Source organism: Chlamydotis macqueenii, chromosome 1, assembly GCF_036417535.1.
Source record: "Chlamydotis macqueenii isolate bChlMac1 chromosome 1, bChlMac1.mat, whole genome shotgun sequence".
NCBI lineage: Eukaryota > Metazoa > Chordata > Aves > Otidiformes > Otididae > Chlamydotis > Chlamydotis macqueenii.
Window position 1 is genome coordinate 121,860,888 of NC_141556.1, and position 25,026 is coordinate 121,885,913.

Sequence of the window (25,026 nt, forward strand, 5' to 3'; positions counted from 1 at the left end):
CTGGGACGAAGTGTTGTTGCTCAGAGCAGAGCTTCATGACCACACTAAAACTACTGAAGCTGCCTCTCTCAACTCTTCACTGTTGTTCTCAGGAGCAGTGTCACAGGGCTGTATGAGCACCTCACATCTGGGTAAGTGCCAGGTCACCCTGCTGAGCTGCAGCTGATGCCCAGGAAGGAAACTCCTGACCAACAGCCTTCATGCAGACACAGAGCCTGCTGTAAGTGCTGTCCTTGCTCTCCTTGGTGGACCCTCTGTGTCTTTTTCTGTGTGATGTTGGGGATGCACAGTGCTATAGATGGCATTAGACTAGAAGAGAATAGCTCAGCTGGAAGGGACCTACAGTGATCATCTAGTGCAACTGTCTGACCACTTCAGAACTGACCAAAAGTCAGAGCATGTTTTTAAGGGCATTGTCCAAATGCCTCCTAAACACTGACAGGCTTGGGGCATCGACCACCTCTCTAGGTAAGCCTATTCCAGTGTTTGACCACCTTCTTGGTACAGAATTTTTAATGTCCAATCTAAACCTCCCATGGCAAAGCTTTGAACAATTCTTACATGTCCTGTCACAGGATCCCAGGGAAAAGAGCTCAGCACCTCCCTCTCCACTTCCCCTCCTCAGAAGCTGTAGAGAGCAATGAGGTCGCCTGTCAGCCTCCTCCTCTTCAAATTAGACAAGCCCAGAGTCCTCAGCCACTCTTCCGAGGACATGCCTTCCAGCCCTTTCACCAGCTTTGTTACCCTCCTCTGGATGCATTCAAGAACCAAATTGTGGGGCCCAGAACTGCACACACTACTCCAGGTGAGAACACACCGATGCTGAATACAGCAGGACAATGGCCTCTTTTGACCTGCTGGTCACGCTGTGTTTGATGCACCCCAGGATGCAGTTTGCCCCCTTGACTGCCAGGGCACACTGCTGACCCACATTGACCCTGCTGTCAACCAGCACCCCCAGATTCCTTTCTGCAGGGCTGCTCTCCAGCCACTCTTCTTCCAATTTATACTTGTGCCTGGCATTTCTCTGTCCTAGGTGCAGGTTCTGGCATTTGGACTTGTTAAATTTCATCCTGTTAATCATAGCCCAATGCTCCAATCTACCTAGATCCCTCTGCAAGGCCTCTTGTGCCTCAAGAGAGACAAAAGCACCTCCCAGTTTGGTATCATCAATTAACTTGCTAATGGTGCATTCAACTCCTGCAGCCAGATTGTTGATAATATATTGAACAGAACTGCCCCGGAACGGAACCCTGAGGAACACTGCTGGTGACAGGTCACCAGCCAAATGTAGTTCCATTCATTACAAACCTTTGAGCTCTGCCCTTCAGCCAGTTCTTCACCCAGCACACCATGAATTCACTCATCCCACAATTGGACAACTTGTCCAGAAAGATGCTGTGAGGGACAGTATCAAAAGCCTTATTAAAATCCAGAAGAAAATGCATCCACTGCCTTCCCTTCCTCCACTAGGCGAGTGACCTTATCATAGAAGGGTATCAAATTAGTTAAAAAGGACGGTCCCTTTGTGATTTCATGTTGGCTGTGCCCGATGATTGCATTATTCTTTAAATGCCTTTCAATAGTACACAGTATAGTCTTCTCCATAATTTTTCCAGGAACTGAGGTTAGACTAACAAACAGGTCTGTAATTCCCTAGGTCTTTCCTCACACCATTTCTGTAGATTGGAATCACATCGACTAGCTTCCAGTTAGCAGGGACTTCCTCAAACTCCCAAGACCTTTGACAGATGGTTGAGAGGGGTCATTGCAAGACACCTTTAAAGGTCATCTAGTCCAACCCCCCTGCAAGTAGCAGGGTCCTATCATAACGTCCACTCACTCCTTCAGTGCTCTGGGATGAATCGCATCAGGACCCACAGGCTTGTGAACATCCAGCTGATACAGCTGGTCCCTTACACATTCCAGTACACATTCTTCTAGCACATCGGCATCTTAAGGCAACAACTGCTAATGCCTCTTAATTGAAACGTGGTGACTTACAAATGCTTCTACAGGTGTTGCATAGTGCATCTATGTACGGTGGCCCCCACACAGGACACTCAGGATGCATGTCTCACTTAGGACATCCAACCGCCAGGGGCTGCTCTGTAGGGACCTCCTGCCCCAGGCACCTGCAAGTGGTCCCACTTCCTACACTAGTTGCCTACTGCCATGTGCAGGCTTTTTTTTCCCCAGGGCATTTGTCACTCCTGTACTCTCCAGGGGCTTGATAGGACCTCCAAGGGTCATCATAAAATGACTCTTTTAAACACAATTTCCATCATGGCCAAGGTCCATATGGAATTTCCTCCAGTCCAGAAATGCCACAACAGGGGGAGCGATTGGTGAACTCCTTACAGCTGCATCAGGTGTCTGTAGTGTGTGTGTGTGCACTGCCCATTGCTCACAAACATGATTGAGAAGAGGGGAGGCCAAAGGGGTGTTGCACTGTGGTGAGAAATTATCTTCTGGTGGGTACTGTGGCAGTATCAAGGATGCTTCAACTTGGCTTCCTGCTCATGATGTGGTACGTTGTGGGGTAGTGCAGCTGTGATTAACTCTTCCTCCCCTGGGTGAACAGACAGAAATAATATTTGCTTCCTAGCATAGTGCTAAAACACTTTTGTAGTCTTTTCACATTTTTATCTGAAAAGTAGGAACAAAATTCTGCTGTCAGTAAAATGAATTGTCAGAACAACTGCATGTACTAAGTTTAATTTCCTTTAATATTTAATGACTAGCTAGCTTTTCCTGGGATAATGATTTCACAAGAAGAGAAAGATCAGAGCAGACCTCCTGCTAGTGTAGCATAGCTACAGCAGGAACTGTAGAAATGCAGGGTCAATCCTGCAGAATGAGATTCTGCCATCTGGACTCACTGTGGCTAGCGCTTCACACCTCAAGGGTCTGCACCTGTGTCAGTAGGACTGCTGTAGAGGAAAGGACACGTTCCATATGCGTTGAGGCACAGAGTTTGACCCTAACTGCAAAATGCGCCCTCGCTTGGTAAGAAAAAACTGGACACGGTTTGAGGCAATCCTCTATATCTCCTGCTTGTTATGAGAGAGGGGTAGGATCTCTCCAACCGGCTCTCACATGTCACAAGGCTGTGCTGTCCAGCCCTTTCCACAGCCATATAAATTCCTCACTCAACCATGTCATGGTGATGGTATTTTATATAAAGAGGACTTTCATACAGTAATTTTCATATCATGTTTGGGACAGCAATCTGCTTACATTTCTGTATGGTAAACAATGCTAGAAGCACTTGACCATCAAACAGCAGATGTATGGTTTTGATATCAATGTCAAAAGTAGTGTTTCTATGCTCAGCAGGTTTGCAGATGTAGGTGTTGGTAGTCCACATGGCAGAATAGGCGCTGATTTGTTTTCTCACAGTTGTATTGGCTGTGCAGTGCTAACAGTCTTGTTAGCTCTTGTCTTTGGCATCTTCAGATGCATTCCTCTGAATTTTGAGAGTTAGAAGAACCATTAGATACAAGGAAGGAACAAGAAGACCCACAGCATATGTTCAGTCTGCAGGCGAACAGTACTGCCTGTGCTAACCCTAATCCATGTGTATAAAGATGGTCTGGGAAGCTAATTATGACAGGCGGGGGAAAAAAAAAAAAAAGAAAGGACTGTAGGAATTTGCTTTAAATGACAGCAAATGCATTTGGCAGAATGACTGAAACTCGATCCCCGAAAAATTCCTCCAGGATATGTAGCTTTCCTGACACAAAGTGGATTATTATTATTAGGTGGATTATTAGGTGGATTCAATTACTTTAAAGTCATTTTCTACCCATAGCCGGACTAACACCTGTAATTTTTCCTCTTTCTACTTTTTTTTTCTGCTATTGGATGGGGACCAACTCCGTAGACCAATTTGTTTATTTGTGGCTGGTTTCTGATGGTGGATGAATTGACTGATAGTGTCAGTCAATTGTGAACCCAAGGATAAATTCACAGGCTGTTAGCAAAAGCACTGCCTGATGCCTGTCATCTCTACTGATCAGGCATTGCTCCCTCCTTCCCAAACTGTCAGGATAGCTTAAGGCTCCTTTTCCTTTACAGTTTTGTTTTCTACTGAACTGCACCCTGTGGTTAATTTTCCTTCTTATTTTGCAGCTTCTCTCCTGCCTGCACCATTACATGGGTATATTCCCCTTTCAGATCTCACAGTTTGCCAAGCACGAGATACGGTGAGAAACAGCAGCACAGATTTTAGAGAACGTGGCTACTTTCTCTCCTGGCTGGTATTAAGGAGCAAATATCTGAAGATTTGTACCTGTTCATTCTCAATAAATCCCCAAAGATTTCTGAAGACATAGGAAAGATGGTTTTCAGGTATTGCCCTTGCTTGCCTACCAGATGCCAACAGGGGGAGTTTCAGCTCTGTCTCAGATTTATGCTTCTGACAGTATCCTCACCTTTAGTGATATTGATCACGAGGGATAAAAGTTATTTATTTTCCCACATTTCAATAACATTTCTTAACGCCTCTTTCCTTTAAAGAAACACTTCTGTAGCTCTTCTATAGATTGAAAATGAAGGCACAATTCATATCTCTTGTTGAAATCCTTTTAAAATGAGACCAGTGATGGAATGGTTCTACATCTTGCTGTGCTAGAGTGAAAGAAAACTAATTTGCCTCTGAGATGAATCAAAACCAGATTTTAGAAAACTATCTCCATTTCTCCCTTCTCCCTAAAAACTCTAATGACCGAGGTGCAGTTGACTTCTCTTGCTCATTTTGTATAAACTAAGATTTGAATGATAAGGTCTTAGAAAACAACAAAAAAAAATCTGCCTCTGGCCTATCAGTTTAAATCAATTAATTCATAGCCAGATAGAAAACAAATGCAGAAAAAATATCTCCCTTGGATTTGTTTGTTTATTTGTTTAAGGAGAAAGTAAATGGGGAAGAACTTCACTTGTGAGAAGGCAGAATGGTCTCTTAGGGAAATGAAGATCTGTGCTCAGATGGGGGATGTAAGCCATGCTTGTGTAGAAATGAATGGAAGGAGACTTTCTTGGAGACATTTTGTCTCTTTGTGAATAGGGCAGAATATATTTGTGTGCAGTGCTGCAGTCAATTCTGCCAGGTCTCGGCACATTGCAGTTTCTTTTCTTTTCACAAAATTTCTCATTTATTTCTTCTGTGAAAAATTGTTTTTGAAATTGTCTTCAAAGAACAAGAAGGCAGCTTTTCTGTAACATAAACATAATATTTTCAGTTACTGCTGAAGAAGGTACCTTCCGTATATTGAGCCTCTAGGGTTCACTCAAGCTGCATTTCAAACATTTTTTGCTACCATCCAGCCCAGACTTCAGCTTCTGAATCTGCTTCATTTATGGATGTGAAAGCATGAACAGATTAAATCCAAAGCTCTTCAAGAGAAAACTGAAATGTCCTGAGTCACCCACTGAGAGATCGCACTAGCTTCTCTTTTCAGTCTTATTACCTCTGAGCTTCAAAACTATAGATCCTTTCAACTATGACGTCCCAGCTGACAGGGTCCAGAGTCATGATCTTGTCAAAAGAGGCCAGAGTGGAAGAATTCTCCCTTAGGCAATCTGTCCTCTTTGGGGGAATCCTGCAAAGTCGACTTCTTCCTAGTTTGTGGAAGGACTGTTTTTAAGGGATTAAAAATTCTTCAGCTTCCATTTGGCATCTGAATTTTGAATTGACAAGCTGTGTCATTCTCTCCATACCCACACACAGGAGGGCTGTGCTCTGTGTAATATGCAAAAAACATGTGAGTAAAGATGTGTGCATATATATATACAAAACCTGTGCTTGCCTACTTCAGAAATCCAAATTAAAATTCATGTCTATAGTGGTAATGCTCATCATTTCACTCATTCCAGTTTTGTAGTTGGTTAAAATCCTTTTTAATCGGTAGCTATCAGCAATTCGGTGAGTAGGTTGCTGGAGTGAAGAAGGTTAATGTTGTATCTAGGGGGGAAGGGAGTCAACTTAGTGCTGTAGGAAGTAGGACATTTTTCTTGATTTGATGAAATCATGTTGGAGAGAAATCCACTGTGTCTTGATATTGACATAATTGCATTGCATATGCTGAAACAGCCTTCTGTAATGGGTTGATCTTGCGCATGTACCAAAGGGCAAGGATGGCCCAGCGCAGCTTGCCGAGATGCTCTGTCTATTCCCATGCCAGCAGCCCAGCCAGGAGGGGTGAATGGTTCCAGGGGTATTAGGAGGGGTGCCAGGATCAGCCAGGGCTGGCAGGTTTTACTGGGACAGTTCCAGTATTGCAGTAACACATCTGCCTGGGCCTGGCTCTTCAGTAAGAAATGGAGAGTGAAAGTAATTCCCAAGGATACTGAAGTAGGTCATCTCCATCACTGACTGTGACCCAAATATCTCCCCTGAGAATGAAACCTCATTTCACACCCAAGCCAAACAGCTTGGAGACAGGGCTGGAAACCCTTCCATTTCTCTGCTGTGTGCACTTCTGGTTAAAGCCCAGATTGGCTGTTCAGACGACTGGCAGAGAGTGAAAGAGAGGAAAGGCATGTGGATGTAAGGAAGGTGTTTAGATCAAGAACTAAGAGAGGCTGCATCACAGAATTAAGGCAGCTGTGCAAGCTTGCATGAATATTTCCACTTGTGCTGTCCTCACACCTTCTCTGAGGGAAGATTTTTGTCCCAAACACAAGGACTGTATGTACATTGCAGGATACATTGCAGTGCACCACACAGCTGGTGGTGCGTCTGGCCATGTGTCTGCTTGTGGGGAGATGCTGGTTGGCACCATGCTAGCGTGTGCCCTACTTTCCTTGAGAAGGAGGCCCGGGTGCACATGGGCAGGGAAGGAGCTGAGACGCAGCCATCCCGATGGTTGGGATGGCTATACGACCAGGCCCTCGGGATGTGCTGGAGGGTTCACTGTCCTGCAGGCAGCACACAGCCAGAGGTCATGCTGGGGGGTCACGGCTGTGAGTGCATCTGTTTTGAGGCAGTGCTCTTATGGCTGCACGAATGGGGCCCCAAGGCCCCATTCTGTAGTTGTGGGATCTAGGCTGTGTTCAGGAGGTGTACAAAATGTTATGTCTGCAGTAGGACATGGGATATGTTTTCTTTGCCTTTGACCAAGAAGACAAAGCTGGTGGTAGCGCTAGTAAACACCATATAAAGCATTGAGGATCATGATGGCGTTTAAAGCAAAATAACCAAGTTAATGGGTAGGATGCTGGGTGCACCATATGCATGACTAGCTTTGTATATAACAAAATCAAAAGCCTTGTGAAAGAGTAAGTAGGAAAACTTAAGTTAACTTAGAGTATGGAGGTGGGCATTTGAGATAAGTAAATTAAAAACTTCTTACTGGTAAGTGAAATCTCAATGGAAAATGGCTTATGTCTCTATCTATGACTTTCAGACAGACTTACATGGACATTAAATAAAATAGTGTGCTTTTCTGGATTAAGGCCAAGATGCTGTCAAGGATCATATATCTTTTAGTCAAAAGTGGTAAAAGATCTCTCTGTCTCTAAAGAGAAGAGGGATGTCCACGGAGGGAAGTGGAAATATCTGTAAAAGAACTGTTGGTTCCAACAGCTGTGTGTTTAAAAAACACAATCCCATGAAACATTACCAGGAATGGCAGAGGAATGAGAGGCAATGCTTTAGAGCAAAACAAAATAACAAATAAAGCAGCAAGTAAGAGTTGTGTCTACCACGCGCTTAAGAACAATATCTCTGAGTCAAAACCTGCTGGACTCAGTTGGGAATGCTGTGGTTTAGCTAGCCCAACTGAGCTGAACTGGAATGCTCTTTTTGCCTTACAACAAGACTGTAAAAGTTGGCAGAGATCTGACCAGCTGTTCAAGCCCTGCTGAACAACCCTCGAAGTTCAGCTCTTGTGTCTGGTTAGGGGATTTTCAGCAGAAAAATCAAGGGTCAAGCAGGTTGTAGGCTTAGCTGGCGGTTGTGTTTGAGAGTCGTGCGGAATAAGATGCTTTTTCCTGCATGGAAGAAAAATGTTTGTTGCCTCAGAAAGATATGTCCTCATGCACTCTTATTTTGTGAAGCAGGGGCTTGCTGTGTAAATAGAAACGTGAGTAGTAGCTTGGGGAATTATTTATTTCATGCTTGTGATGTTACACAGACTAGATTAACTCTTTGTCTAGGAGTGCATGTCCAGGACGATTTAGGTCTATCTAAGTTGGAGCTATCACACTTTGGTCCTGCACCTTGCTCCCTCTCTCCGTGCCAGCACTGATATGTGTCTGATCTTGTCATGAGCCAGTTCAGGGAGCTGAACGGATTGCAGACTACTGCTCATCCCTGCGGAGTTACTTTTTACCTAGTTTAACTCCCTGTTGTGGTTTTGTTTAGTGAGGGGGGGGCCTAAGGTGGCAGCTTCTGTAGGAAACTGCTAGAAGTCGCTCCCCTTTGTTCAGTGGACTCGGCCGGGCCTAGGGCGGACCTGCTGCTGGCCAAGGCCATGCCGATTGGTAGCAGAATGTTCCGTGATAACGCCTCTGCAATAATGTATTTAAGAAGGGGAAAACAGAAGAAAAAAAAAGAAAAAAAAAGAAGATGTGAAGAAGCTGAGCAGGGGCAGAGGCGCAGAGGGGGAGGTGCAGGCCTCATGGGCCTTGCAGACCTCACCCTCTGGCCTCTTGCCAGGCGGCTGACTGGGCCTGACTCGGTCCAGCCCGGCTGCAAGAAGTGGAGAGGAGATGAGCCGGATGATGTGAAGAGATTCTGAGAGGCGTCTGCCAGCCTGTTGTGAAGAACTTTTCTTGTGAGAGAAACAGCTGCAGATGCCAAGGTCAGTGAAGAAGGAGGGGGAGGAGTAATGCAGCTCCTGGCCAAGAGTCCCCTGCAGCCTGTGGTGATGACCATGGTGGAGCAGGTTGTCCCCCTGCAGTCCACGGAGGAGAAAAGATCCACTTGGAGCCCGTGAAGGACCTCACACTGGGGGATATGGATGCCCGAAGGCGGCTGTGGCCCATGGAGGGTCTGCTGGGGTAGCTGTTCTGTAGGGACTGCACCCCGTGGAAGAGATGACCCACGCCGGAGCAGTTTCTCGAAGGACTGTGGCGTATGGGTGGGACCTCACAATGGAGCAGGGGAGGAATGTGAGGAGTTCTTCCCCTGACTATGAAGCAGAGGCATAAAACATCGTGTGATGAACTGACCGCGACCCCCATTCCCTCTTCCCCCCTGTGCCACTCGGAGGGGGAAGGTAGTAGAGATAATGTTAAGCTTGGGAAGAGGGAGGGGTGGGGGGAGGTTATCTTGTTCTCTGTCTCATTATCCTGCTAGTTTTAGTAATAAATGAATAGTTTTCCCCAAGTCGAGTCTGTTTTGCCTGTAACGGTAACTTTAAGGATTTTCTCCCTGTCCTTATCTCAAACCTCGAGCCGTTTTTCTTATGTTATCTCCCCCTATTCTCTCAGAGGGTGGGGGGAGCGAGAGAGAGACTGCGTAGTCTGGTCCCGATCAGGGCTGAACTATGACACTCCCTGAACCAGCTCACGGCAGGATCACAGCAAGGCCTAGCTGGAATTTGTGTCTGGAGTGAGAAGGAAATGGCAGGTCTTGGATTAGTCAAGCTCTTGGGGAACCTCAACCAACAGCAGTTTACCCTTCCTCCTGCTCCACTGCATCCGCTTGTGGACTTCCCGTTCTCTTATGTATTTGGTATCAAAGTTTATCTGAGTATGGACTCTTGAACTGAAACTATTTTGTAGTGCATCCACATACTGCTGGACCTACTTTCTCCTTCACCATCAGATTGTGCTTGGAAAGGCTGGACTTTGCACTCAGGAGTGCAATGTGCCCACCTGGGTTTGTGAAATGTTGTGGGTCCCTGCTTGGAAGGCTTAAATCTCACTGTCCCAACAGCTCCCACTCAGGTTAGGGCAACGAAGGCACATAGAGAATTAGAAAGACACCCTGCAGTGTACCTGGGATGATGCTAACTTAATTTGAGCATATCTTGGAAAGGCAAGTAGGTTGGTGTCAGTGTCTCGGCCTCATGCTGTGTTGGGTGATCCTGAGGGGAGAAGGTCTCACCATCCTCAACCTCGTGGACTTTCTTCTGTGCCCTCCCCTTGCCTGTTTTGTAGCCCAGCGTATGCTATGCATTCAGTGTTGGTAGAAGCAAGGCCAACAGAGGCATGGAGAGTTTGACCACATGTGCTGAAAGGGCTTGTGGTAAATCTTAACAACGTCACTCATCCTCTGGGCATACACAGGCTATCCAGTCCCTTCCATTTTATAGTAAGAAGATGGCTACATGAGAAAAGAAATAGAGCTCCATGTGGTCATGATTTGATCTTTTCTTCTCCTTTAAGGGGTTCAGAATTATCAATAAAAATGTGCACTTTGGGAATACTAGTAGGAAGCAATGCTTCAGAGCATAGTCTCTCACATGGTGTGTCCCCTTACCAAATGATGCTGGCTCCTTTGGTTCAAAGAAAGTCAAAGTATTTTCAAAATTTGGCATGTAAGTAATAGTTATAGTTGCTGCAGAGATATCGAGCAATTGTAGCCGAGTGTGGGAAGTGGCCAGTGAAATGGTGAAAGGTGGGGAGAAGTCCCAAGAAACAATTTATCTCGTAAGTGTGGGTTCCATGTGTTGTGAGCCTCCCTGTAATTCCACATTTTCTGACAGTTTGACTTCTATTTCCACTTACTGGCTGTTGTCTTTATTTCAAGCCTCCGTCTCTCATCTGTTTGCCTTAGCAATTTCTGTTAACTCTAGCCCAGCCTACATGTTTTAGCTGCTAACAGTTTCAGATTGAGGGATTTGACCTTCCTCCCTTAATATTTTCTCAGTGTTCCTTTTTTTGCTGGGTATGGGATGCAGGAAATATTTTTCTTTTCCTCAGAATGAGGCTGTAGTTACCTGAGGGTTGAAAAAATGAACATTGTAATTCAAGGCAATAGCACATCGCAGTGAAGAATGTAAATGGCGCTTCTCACTTAGCCTGGTTTCTTACAATCGCTTTTTCACCAGAAGCAGACAAATGACTATTCCAATAATTAAAAGGAATACACCTGGAGAATTAGCTGTATAATGAATACCCCAGAAGTTGAAACTTCAGCTCTCTGATTGTGCATTCTGTCCCTGCAGGCCTAAAATGTAGAAGCCAAATTCCAGTTTAAAGCTGCTGCTTTCAGATGACAGCATGAGCTGTGGTACCGGCACCACTTAAAGAACGTATTCTTCTTATATTAGTTATCCTTTTCCAGTGCATACCTTAAAGTAACATTTAATGGGAGCAAGAATAGGGCAGAAATAAATGCTGAAATATGATAGCACGCATTTTATGTGGATTATCTATGGTCAGAAGAGGAAGTAATAATCTGGTAAGGGTCTCAAGTTCTACCATAGCTAAAAAGGGGAGAGAATAACTCCCACGATGGAGTTATCTATGGCTGTTCTTGGTCATATGGGAAATACGTAGCTTCTATGCCCACGGGTAATAGGGCAAAATCTAGAGTAGCTGTACTCCTTTGTGTACAAGTAAACTGTATTTTTCTCTTATTCAGAAGACCTTAATCTTGCTTTTTAATCCTAGAGTATAATCAGTGCTGAATCTCAGAGAAAAGGGTTGAAAACCAGTAAGTTTCTTTTTCATGTTATACAGCTTTGGACACCCTTTTATGAATGAAAAGGCACAGCAAAGTGTGAAATAACAAAGGAACTGTAAGCAGTGGCCAGCATGTGGAAAGTCAAAACTATCTACACAGCTGAATAATGTTCTTAGTAGAAATGAAGGGCAAACAGGAGTATAATTGATTATTGCCTCTGTATGTGGCTTCAGAGATCACATAATCCAAAGTAGAAAATGGCATGCATGTGTTCCCTAAAATATTCTTCAGGATGGAGGGGCTATATATCAAAACCTTATTTCCTGGTAATGAATTTTAAATGAGTGCCCAGGGCATCAGGTCACTGATGTTTCCACTTTGCAGACTGGGTGGGCTATGAAAGCCCCTAGAGCCCTTCAAAGGCGCCTTAAAAAAGATCCCTAGCTTTAACTGACCAAACTTTTCAAGAAAAATACCTGAAACAATTAGGAGAATGAAAAACAGGAGGTCAGATTACTTGGCCCATGGCTGAGGATTTACATAAATAGGCCTAACCTTTGACTTGAAAATAAAAGGTAAGTACAGAGCCCTGACAGAACAGCAGGTCATTGGTATTTACTCTGTAAAGTACTGCCTCTGATGCTATGACAAAAATGCCAGGAATTCCACTGATCACTGTGTGCTGATAGGGCTCAAAGGTATGCAGCCAGCTAACAGAAACCCAGCCTACCTGACTGATCGAAACTGCGTTACTCCCACGCATTTATAACCTGCAATCTGTGAGCGTGGGAAAGTGTGCAAGGCCTTAGACTAATTCCTGAGGAAAAAAAAATTGAGAAAGTTACTGTCTTTAACAATTTTTTTTGAGTTTTTTTTGTGGTTTTGGCATCATAGAATAAAGTTAACAAAAGGTCTCCAAGCGAACATCTTCGGACGTTTTCTTCACTGTGCAAACTGCTGTTCAAGAGACTCCAGCAGCGGTGTGTCATGTGCAGGCTTGAGATTGGTACCACATTCAGCGTTGTGGGGCTTCGTCAAAGATAATCTGTGCTTACAAGCAGTCTTCAGCTGCTGAAATGGTAACAAGGTGTAGAAAGCCAGTTCCTGGCTCAATTTTTAACTGATGAAACTCTAGACAGTGAACTTACAGGAAAAATTGTATGCTGTGTGTTTGTGCTACCTTTCTTCAAGCAACGGCTCTGTGCTCACAGGTAGGAGAGGGAAAGGAGAACCAAAAAATTCTTTTGCGCTTTTATGTCTAGCATGATAGCAAACGTGTTAGATAATTTTTTCTTTTCTGCATGGATAGCAAAGACTACCCCTGTGAAAGTGGAAACAATAAGTGCAAAGTTTTTATGTTCATGTTTTATAGAGAGAGATGAGGTCTCCTGTTCCACTTTGAGGCACAAGCACACAACAAGTACACTGCAGGCTGTTTCAAACTTGTTTCTCTAATTAATCAAAAGTGATCCATTACAGAAAACCTGCAGGAATGTCAGAGATGGATGCTTCTGTCTGCACTGTTTTTGATTTGCTTGTTACAACAGAGGGGGAAGCTGTTAGTGCCTGTCTAGTAAATTATTGAAGGATGGTGTAAGAGGACCTGCTGCCTTCCTCTTAAGGGCCAGGAAGCCTGGGGCTAGCCAGCCCCATGCTGCTCTCCCTGTCTGCTAGACCGCTGTGGGATTTTGAGGGAGGTGGAGGAATACCCCACAGCTGGGTGCTGATCAGGGGAGAAGATGGGCGGGCCCCATGCCCTGGGTGCAGCCTGGCCAAGTCCCGTGGTTGGGAAGCAAGGCAGGCAGTGACGAAGCAGGAGGAGCCAGTGGCCACTGGAGGATGGTCAAGCACAGTGTCCTGGTGAGGAGCAAGTTGCTGGTCCCCTGTGCCCAGCAAATTTGAGCGCTGTGTGAGGAGAAGCCCAGCACCCCTCTTTGACCACCATGGCCTTCACAGGGTATTGCTGGGCATGTCTCCTTTCCCCCTCCAGCCAGTGGGCATGAACCCAAGCTATAACTTTGAAGGAAAGTGAAAGGAGGACATCCAGTCTCTGGAGGGTGTTCATGATGACCTAGAGCCCCCTTGGCGTTAGTTCTGGTGCATCTCCTTGCCAGGCTCAGCTGACTTCTCTTATGACCCCCGCCTACCCTAGGTCTTCCTGAGCAGAGCAGTGGCAGAGTGCCCCCTCCTCTGACTCCGTTCTCTGATCCCCCCATGGGAAGTGTGGGCCAGCCTGCTTTTGCCTCTGTGCGCAGTGGTACTGTGTTGCTCTGGTGCCGTTTCACTGATGCACGGGACGCGAGGGCAGCGGGGCAGAGTCGTTACCTATCAAGTCCCGTACCGCTCTATGAACTGCTTGATGTCTTGCCTGCTGAGCTGCGGCTGTCTGCCCTGCTCTTTCAGACAGACTGCACCTGGCAGAGATGGATTTGCTCTGTATAACTACAAGGTTGGGAGTAGCGAGGCTGTCTCAGGGAATTGAGGGCAAGAGTTCATAAACAAGCTATTTCCAAGAGGTGTGCAGTCCAGGACAGGGAGCCTGCCACCGGTGATAACACTACCTTGCAAAATGATGTGAGTGAATCCTTGATTCAGGGCAAATAAGGTGTACTTCTGTCTTGCTTGGGGGTGGGGAAAGGAGAGTTGGAGACCTAGATGATTTCCCATGGCCTCTCTTGCTCTTTTCAGTCAGCATTTTGGTATCTGCTGTGAACCTTAAGAGCACCTTCAATGCTGATCTTCACAGGAGCCTGCTCTAAAACACTTCTGAGCCTTCTTGATTTTTTCAATCCCTGACCATTGTAATTGCTGTTTAACCAATCTTCCCCCTAATCACCATCCCATGCCTTTGAACACAGCTCTGTCTAGTACTGAGTGCTCTCCCGGACCTGGGTAGCAGTGCCAGGAGCATGGTGTCACAGTCTCTGCACTAGTAGCTCAGAAGACTTTGTACGTGGTCCTGGGGCTCTGTGATAAATGATGTCCATAGTTCATTCCGAGGCTGAACAACCTTCTTCTTTATTCTCCTTTAAGTTGGTATGTGTATAGTTTGGCTTGCAAAGTTTGCTTTGCTTTTGACAAAGCAGTTTCCCAAGTGAAGATTGCTTAAAGTCTTCCTTCGCAGCCAAAGAATGGTGCACACCCCATCAGCATGGTAATAGGGATGCAGATCCAGGTCCATTCATATGCTAAAGAGGAACAGTGCCTGCAGTCCCTTTGCCTCCAGAGAAATCATACCTGGGCAGGTTTTTTTTCTCTTCTTATGTGATTTTGAGATGGTTTCACAATTGCGCAGTTGGAAGCTCTGTACTTTAAAGAAAGTGACCAGGCTTTTCCTGAGCTCATGTTTCTGGTTCCTACATTATAGCTGTAGCAGAATATAACTGAAGAGGAAGGTGATATTCTGGGTCCATTTTGGCAATGGCAACAGGTTGCATATAGGCAGTCTACAGACTAGGGCAAATGGCTCCTCTTCTCCTTGACCATGCTGTTTCCTAGGTTTTTTTTTTTTAGTGTGCATGATGTAGATGATGTTACCTCCTGTAAAATCACAGGATGATAGGATCAATCCTTGGGGGATATCTGTGAACAAATTAATTTTGTCCATATTGTTATCTCACTCCTGATCTGCAGGTTCTTGTCAACTACTTCTCTTTCTCAGGCAGTCTATTAAGAGCTGCATCTTTTGTGAACAGGCTATCCCTGCACAGTGTGCTCACAGGCTGCTCTTGAGTACTCTCAGACTAAAATTTTGGGCAGTGAGACAGACTTTGAGGAATGATGAACTTTGTACCCCTACCTTGACAAGTAGGGCAGCAGCCTTTGGCTATACTCTTCTTCTGTTTCTCTTTGTATGAAAATGTCCTGTATGTAAATCCTCTTACCCATTATACCATTGAAAATGTGTTCTAGCTTCCTGAGAAATCATAGAATCATAGAATCATAGAATCACATGGTTGGATGGGACCTATAAGATCATCTAGTCCAACCGTCTTCCCACTACCATTGCTGCCACAGCTACTAAACCATATCCTGTAGCTTCTCATCAAGCCGCCTCTTGAACACTGCCAGGGACGGAGACTCCACCACCTCCCTGGGCAGGCCGTTCCAGTGCCTTACCACTCTTTGAGAGAAAAAGTTTTTCCTCAAGTCCAATCTAAACCTCCTCTGGTACAACTTGTGGCCATTTCCTCGGGTCCTGCTTGTTGCCTGGAAGAAGAGGCCGAACCCCATGCCGATAGCCGTGGGCAGTATTGAATTCATCTTTACATGATCTCTGATGGCAGGGGGCTTTTTATTAATGGCACTTGTGCCATTCTTGCAAAACCACAGGAAAATACCTGGTATGAGAAGACTTTTAAGACACTACACTGTCATTTGCTTCCTTCACATAAGTATTTGCTTCTTTTTGGACCACTTATAAATGTGGCATTCATCCTGTCTTCCTATAGTGGCTGGGAATTTCTGTCCCTAACAGAGCAATGCACCTCTCCAGCTCCTCTTTTTGCTTCTGCTTTGGAGGGACAGCTAAACTTCCACTCCCTGCAAGAGCTGAATTTAATTTCTCTGGGGAGACCGTGTTGCAGTTGGGTTCTTTTACCTCTATTCCCTTGCTATTGGCAATTCTCTCCCTCCTGAAAAGTCATCCTCAGTTCCTTCAGTCTTCTCCAACGTTGTTTTGTCCCCATCCAGTAAGTTCTGTCCCTCTCTCCCCAGATAAAACCAAGAATTTGATATAATTTTAACCCCAAGGAAATTATATTCTTCCCCAACTCTCTATTGTTTCAACATGTTATTTATTCCTCCATTCATCCACTTCCTGTAGTGCCTAATCAGGGTAAGACCGTTCCAGTAAATCCCAGATCAGTCCAGCTTACCTTCTTCTGCTGATAGATTTTCCCTCAGACCTAGCAAGACCACATCCGAGACCATAGGTTTGGGTACCTACATCCAGCTGGAAGTTAAAGTGCCCCTTTTGCTCGGGTTGGGTGTCTGTTCTGCTCCAGGCGAAAGGCTGTCATTGTGTCCCGCAGAGGACTCCCTTGAGTGGTACCATTGGCCTGGGTTGCTCTCGCACATGCTCTCCGAGCATCTGTAAACTCTCCCCCTGCAGCCTCGTGGAGCTCAGGCTTGTTAGGTTGCTCTTATATTCACTCATAGCTGGGAAACATAAACATTCAGAAGCAAAACATTACTCAAAGTCATAAGGAAGGAAGGCTGCATTTGTAAAATCTTGCGTGGAGAAGCCCTCTTGTGAAGAGCTCTCAGGCACCATATCAAGCTTGTGGTTTGCTAGAGGAGGCATCAGCTGAAACAGCGGCAGCCAAAAAGCTTTGATTCATTTCATTTATTTTTAACTGTCCCATTGAAACGCATGAGGAAAAAAAAAAACACACACACAAAAACCCCCACTTCCTTGGAGAGCCCTTCAGCTCTGAGAAAGATACCTGCTGCAATCTAGAAAAAGGCTTGTGCTGGGAACAGCCCAGCCAAGCACTGCCCAGGGGGCTGTAGTTTGTTCTTTCTTTATTTATTTATTAATTTTGACCCTGAACAGAGCCACCTCTTTCAAAGGCTGCTGTTGTGAGTTGTATTTGGGGGAGGTTTTTTTGGTGAAGAGCTGAGCAGGCTCCAGCTCAGGGGAGCGGAGCGCAGCAAGAGCCAGGAGAGCCCGAGCAACGGCAGCATGGGCTGCTTCAGTCAGCCGGTCACAAGGATGCCTGTCATGTGCTGCTGCTCAGACAAAGATCCCTTTCTTTCTGTGCTTGGTGGGTTCTCCGTCAATGAGAGGACCTTGTCCTACAAACAAAAATCAAACCTCCGTAATTGTGGTGTCACTGATAAAACGTGACTTCTTTACCGGTTTGTACAAGCACTTTGACCTCTTGCCTTGGTGCAACAGACTTTGAAGACTTTTTGTCTCTAGCTCTTTTTATGGCTTTGATGGAAATACTGTAGGAAAGTTTATTTTGGGAGTATTTTTGATCTATCTCAAGCAAGAAGCTTAGCTTGTGAACTTACAGTCAAAACTGCTATGAATTGTCTGGAGTGATTGTTAGCTCTAAATAAAAATGACTTCAGGTTACAGTTTACTTTTCTTTTAGATTTAGAACTACTTTTGCAAGAATAATTAGTGTTACGTGTTTTCAACAAAGACAAGACCAAAATTTCTGCTCCACACAGCTTCCATTCTTAAAAAAAAAAAAAGAGAAAAATTTAAGGAAGAAGGCTGCAAAAAGAAAAGAGGAGTGCTGAATAGCATGGCTGAGCAGCTGAGTTATTTTTTTCTTCCCCCAATTGAATTATTGCTATAACTGTTCTTTCTAAGTTAAGATCTCACTGGGGGAAGGAAGAAAGTTTCTAGGTTTCACAGCAGGAAAGTCTTTAACAAGAAGTTAATGTAGGATAATGAAGGGGTCAGAAAAACCATAAGCACTAAAGGATTGTCCAGAAGACTGTGTAGAGATAAGAGTGTGAATAAAGATCCTAAATAAGAGAAGAAACCTGCAGCAACCATTTGAATTTTAACCTAGCTCTTCAGTGATATATACATACCGTGTCCACCACGGCATATTACCCTGGGCGCAGTGATCAGCAGCAGTCATGGTCACTCTCCCAAGTTATCAGAGAGAATGAAAATTTCTTGTTTGTAAATGTATTTTTCTTTAAAGGGAAATATCTTAAATGTGACAGGATTTAAAAACTACAAGATGCATGGGAAGACAATACTATTTAAAAGAAAGCTGAATAGAAAATGGAGAGAAGCAGGTATTTGTGGGATTCTGGGATTGTACTTGAAGTTTCTAATATTTAACTACTCCAAAAGGGAAATATATAAGAGAAATTAACTGGGCTAGCAGAGCAGTTAGCTTTGCTGTTCCTTTGCAGTCAATAGGTCACTCCCCTGGGTTAGGAGTTATGCTCTGCCAAACAGCAGGATTTCTTAGCTAGTCCTGTATCGATGAGAAAATAATTCTCTGTTTCTATGGTGCCATAGTTCATCAATAAAATAAGAAATGATTATATTCCTCAATACTGCAAAATTGCTGCCTTTACTATTCTTAGAATATTAGATTATTTAAAAAGTAAACTAGATCTTTTTCAAATATATATTAAAAAGCCACATCGGCAACATATTTTTTGTGAGGAATGTTATAGAAGTCATCTTCTGAATTACATATGCGATGCTGCGTCCTAACTGTGCCGGTAGTTAATTCAGATTTAGTAACTAGAGTGTGATTTTGCCAGTTAGCTCTCTTTAGGGTCAGGCTGGGACACTCTGAAGTATTACGGCCATGGAGACTATTTCATCATACAGAGGTAGGTACCTCTCTCTGATCTATGTAGCTGTGTTTGCACTGATAACCCTAACAGTGAAATAAGTTGTCAGCTTTAGACACTGCATACGATGGACAAAAGTCAGCATCAGTAGCACTGAGTTCCATGAATAAATCTGTATTGCTGCCATGAATTCAATGAGCGATTAGCAGCAGAAGCATGCTATTTCCTCTGCTGGTTTCTGGAGCTTTTATTATTCTCTCATAGGATAAGAAGATACTATGATCCTTATTTCAGAGAGAAAAGAAATGTTTCTATGTATGTGTGAAATGTCCTCGCTTCTCGAGAAGTAGATATCATAGGCTAAAATGCCTAAACACTAAGGAAAATGACAGCTCTCCCTTTTCCTTTTGCCCTCTGCAGAAACAAAGTTTTAGGAATTATGCCTTCTCAGTTATTTATTTTTATGTTGCTGCAACTTTTTATCCTGATTCCTGCAGAAATCAGGCTTATGCAATCCTGCTGCGTATGCTTGTATCTCCGTCACTTCCACACCCCCGAAATCTTTTGAACCTATTGACAAGTTTCAACCAATTGATCTCTCAAAGAAAATCAAGTTCCTACAAACTTTGTGAAAACAACCTGCCAGGTAGTGCTCTCACAGAGGGGTAGGCTGCAGTGCTAACAGGCACCATTTCAGGCAGCGGAGAACCCACTGGTAAGAAATTGTTTATTTATAAACGCCTGCCCGTGGGGAGCATTTCAGGGAAAGCTTGCTCCTTCTTTGAGCTGAAGTCAATTGAGTCTGAGGCTCAGGTCTTTCAGGAGCCAGGCTTCATACTACTGATCTCCACAGCATGTGGAGATAGTGCTTTGCACTAACGATTTACCACCTTAACTACATTTAAAGCAAATGTTTTTTAAAACCACTTTATTTTCCTTTTTTTTTCTTTTTTTTTTTTTAAGGACCAACAACTGCCCAATAGCTTGTCTCTTAAGACCAAGACTATGCTGTCCATCACCCTAGAAGTCAGCTCCTGACCTTTATCACTGTCATTTTTCTCCATGGATTCTCTGAGTTTAGAGTTACAGAATTGTCAAAACAGATAACAGAGTGCAGAAGGCTGAAAAGTGGCTAGGACGAACCTCCAGGGACAAAGTTTATCTGCCGGAGCATTTCCTGTGTGTACTTTGAAACCTCTCAATTTAACTTGGTCAAAGCATGAGCCGACACGTTTCAGCTCCCTACTGAACAAACAAATTTACTGCTTATCATCGTTGCCACCTCAGCCTTTAATTTACTTTACTTAGTAAGCCAGTACATATTAAATGAACAACCTGGTCATTACAAACACTAAGTTCTGGTCTCAAAAATAGGCTACAGTTCACCTGACATTAAGTTACACAGCACGTCGCAGACCCTCTCCTTCCCCACAATCCATATGTAAAAGGAAGATTCAACCATATATAGCCCGTGTGGACAACAGTGACTTTGTCTTTGGGACCACTCTATCCATCAGCAGCTGTTGGATTTTTTAAAATATCTTGGGCTTCCTCCTTTCTTTTTCATTAAATTCCATAGGACATTTGTGGACTGAGAAAATTAAATGGGGGTGTTTTCAAAATACATTAGTTAACTCACATTAACACATTTCAAAGCACAGTTTAGCACATATGGATTAGCAGATCACTATAAACGTCACTTTTTTTTTGTCAATGGTAGTAACTAATACTCTTTTTTGATGTTCTAGTAGCTGGGAATTTCTTTTTCCCCATGAAAATATCTTTACCTAAGTTAATAGTAACAATAGTAAAGTCTATTGTGATGTATTACATGAAGGGAGCATGGCGCAACAGCCTGGCCTGTAGAAGATAATGAGGTACAGTGGCAGCCTTTCTGTTTTTAAACTGTGTCTAAAATATTTTAATCATTTTCCATTTACTTAAGACTCCTGGACCATATTTTCCAGCTCCTGTGCCCTTCCTTATTCTCAGGAAAATTGAGTCCAGAGGTGTTTATTTCCTCGTAACTGTTGTTCATCTATAGCCTGTCCCCCTGGAACAAGGGCCAGTGTGGCACTTGAGGTGAGGCTGCTTTTCTTTCAGGAGGCACCCACAAGGACAGGGACGAATGCCACACATTTGGTGATGTTTGTTCTCAGTTCTTCAATGCTTTTCCAGTGTGACTGCAGAACCCCTAAACTAGGAAATTGCTAGCGTCCCTCCAAGGTGTATACTTCTGGGTCCATAATGCAAAAAAAAAATATCCTGAGTTAGGGAAAATAAACAATCAACCAACCAGCCTCCCAAACCTGCTTTGCTCCCCAAACAACTCTATCAGATATCTTTACTTGATATAGGTAGATACAGATATAAGCTGTTCTTCAGCACTCGAAACTTTGGTTGTCTTTGTTGACTGGCAGCTTCTTTCCTTCCTTCAAGCAAAAATAACTCCTTCAAAGATTCTGCAAGCTCGGATATTAATCATAATGAGTTTTTTTTTCTACTTCTGTGTCATCACTCATTGAAAATGCAAAATGCTTAGACAATATGAGTTATGATGGAAATTTTCAAAAAAAGTGCAGTGACACGTCTACTCTTAGAATTAATGGGAGATGCATGACGCTTTCCTGCGCAGCTTGGTAAATGTCACTCAGAGACTTCAGAGCATCTATGTACAAAATGACAGGAAAGTCAGCCACATATGGCAGTGTCTGCTGACACAGATCAACCTCCACATGCAATTCATCTAATAATGTATCCTATCTTTCCCCATAATAACCACAGACTAGGGATAGTTGAGTTTAGGGTTTTGTGAAGCTTGCAGATTATATTTTGCTTTTGCTGGCCTGTAAAACTACTTCAAATCCACAAAATTCCTTCACAATTTTGACTTGCATTAATTATTTTCTCCCTCAGATGTTATTAACTTAAAGAAGTTACAGAAGTTATTTTTCCACCTAAATTAAGCCTGTGCCAGACATAGAAAATTCCTTGCTTGAAAGATGAGTTAACACAAAAGAATGTCCTGCATTCACACACTGAACTGTGTCCAGTTCTGGAGCCCCCAACACAAGAAGAACACGGACCAGTTGGAGAAGGTCCAGAGGAGGGCCACGAAGATGATAAAAGGGCTCTCTTATGAGGACAGGCTGAGAGAGTTGGGGCTGTTCAGCCTGGAGAAGAGAAGGCTCCAGGGAGACCTGATAGCAGTCTTCCAGTACCTCAAGGGGGCCTACAAGAAAGATGGGGAGAGGCTGTTCAGTAGGGCCTGTTGCCATAGGACAAGGAGTAATGGTTTTAAAATAGAGGGAGGTAGATTTAGATTAGATATTAGGAAAAAGTTTTTTACAGTGCGAGTTATAGAACATTGGAACAGGTTGCCCAGAGAGGTGGTGGATGCCCCATCCCTGGAAACGTTCAAGGCCAGGCTGGATGAGGCTCTGAGCAACCTGATCTAGTCAGGGATGTCCCTGCTCCTTGCAGGGGGGTTGAACTAGATGACCTTTGAAGGTCCCTTCCAACCCTAAGCATTCTATGATTCTATGATTTTTTTATTAGCTGTAAGGGCAGTAATTATTGATATAATCCAGGATTTATCAATTTGCAACCCTGCTTATGTATTTGTCATGGGAAACCTCAGTGTAACTGGTTCTGTTATTTTCAAGAACAAATTTAGACAACAGAACCAGGTGGGAAATGTTCCCATGCTGTTCTGGGATGAAGCAGACCTCTAGAAGTATTCTTCAGATAGACAGGGAAAAGAGCAGGTTTGTTCTGGACTAGGTGGTAGCCTGGTGCTTGTGCCTCACACTGGGACTATGGGAGAAATGGGTTTAAACTCTTCTTTAACTTGAGCTGGGTTTCTCAGGTACCAGGAGGGATTCTCCTGACACCAGTCCATCAGCTGCTCTGTGATGGGTCGCCCTAAATATCTCTGGCTGTATAAGTTGCTCATGCTTCTCTAAGAGCTGTTGCCTGTGTGGGTATGGGTTTGAGCACTTCTCTGGGATGAGGGATACTAAGATGCATGCTCCTGCTCCAAGTTTTTTTTTGCTTATAAAAAGTGGAAACTATACCAGTGAATGTGCTTGGAGAAGATGCCTTCTTCTTCCCATCAAATGATGCTGGTCAGGAGCACCCCTGGTCCTGAATCTGAAACCGCTAGTCCAACTCCTGCAGAGTAGATACGTCAGCTCCTGGAGCAACAGAAGCTGTTATTTTTACTGAAAGTTTCACTTCAACAGTTATATTTGTGTAAGAACTTCTGTTTCTAACAAGTTAGCATTTTGTGACATAAATTATTTTGTAGAATTTTCCATGGCAGCTCTAGAGAATAAGAGGTAGAAGGACCAGTTCCTTGGGCTGCTCTGTGGACTTGGACCGTCTCACTCAGTCTTCAACAAAGCTTCATCCCTGTGCCTCCTCTTGTCAGCCCAGCTGCTCTTGGCACAAATAATCACAGTAAACCACAGCTGATGCTGTCTAGAGAGTGCTGCTAATTACTGCAAATGTGCTTGCAGGTATTCCTGACTGGGCTGCAGCAGCCAAATGATTTGGGGCCCTTAAATGAGTAGGACTGCATGGAGGGCAGCAATCCAGAGGTGATGTATGCTGTGTGAGGAACCCTTACACTCCTTGCAGGGATTTTTTAAAGCAGAACGGAAACAAAATGTTTTAAATCTTCCATAAAGGAGTGGCCATTGGCTGCTTAGCTGTAGTGAAGTCTCAATGGCAGTCTGGTTGGATGGCTGGGAAGTAGAGAAACTCCTGGCTGCTAAAGAAGTGGGAGCGTGCTCCCACACTCCTCAGTCTTTCTCTGCTGTATGGCTACTACTTACACTTTTCTAGGCAGTTCTATGGGTGGGTAAGGACAAAAGAGAAAATAGACAAGAGAAAAAACATCTAGCTATTTCTGAGATTTGGCTACCTGCTAGTCTCTTCTCGGGATAGCGGCCTCACTGTGTGTACTGCTTTTCTTTTCCTCCACAACCAATGTTTCAGATGGCTGCAATTTTCCAACGATGAGTTATATTAAATTCAGACAGCAGTTTTACTTTTCAAAAATTAATCTTTGCAAAGCATCTATGTCAGGAAAACTGCTGTCCATTAGTAGGAAATTATTCAGAAAAAGGAAGACGATTTGCTTATTTATGTAAGAAACTGCTGTACAATTAAGTACAGATATAGGTCAGTAAAGTAAGTTCTTTGATCTATTGCTACAAGGAATCAGTGTAAATACATTTCCTGATAAGAGTTGCTACTGCGTAATTGCATTTTACAAACTGCGTAGTGTTCTATTACTCAGGAAATGTGTTTACTGATATGCATGTCCCCACTCAGCCTCATGGCTGAAAGGTTTTCTTTTTCTGGTATTTATAGTTCTTGCACATTTTTAAATAAGGCGATTAAACTCGTGAACGGACGGAAGAGAGTACAAATAGGGAACATTGATTCTAGATCATACAAACCCACTATTGAAATAGGGACCAGTTGATTGTTTTTAAACAAACATAGGTTAGTGGCATTTGAGAATAAACTGCCAGACAAATATTAAGAGGGATTAATTTATACTGTCAACGCTGTTCTGGGCTTCATCCTTTTGTTAGAATAGATGAGAGTGTGACTCAATCATAGCTGTAAAAAAGCTTGGTCTTCATGGAGTTTTGTCCTACTTTAGGGGGAATAATACTCACTCCAGAAACTGGGTCCCTTCAGAGCTTACACAGGAGCTGCTAACTGAATGCCAGCAGTTTTGAATGCTCACTGGTTGCTCACCTAATTGTAGACTTATCCCCATTTACTGGGATTGCTGATATAGGAAGATGGGAATAAACACAGTGTTGTTATAACTCCAACCATGATTTCCTGTTTACTAGGGATGCTGTGATAATAATGAAGGGTATCCAGGTAATTCTTTTAAAGATTGCGTTTTAATCACTGTGAACCTACCTAAACAATGCCTGTCTGATAGCAGTTGTTCAGTTAAGCAGGGCTGAGCTCATTAAACATTGTCTCAGCATGAAAATATGTGTATTAGTGTACAAGTTTAAGCTAAGCCATCTCATCATATTTTGATCTGGGAAATATGGACAGATCATTGTCTAGTTAAAAACAAGAGGGGTAGAAAAGTGGTTGCATTTGCATTTCTTTGTTTCGAAGAGCAC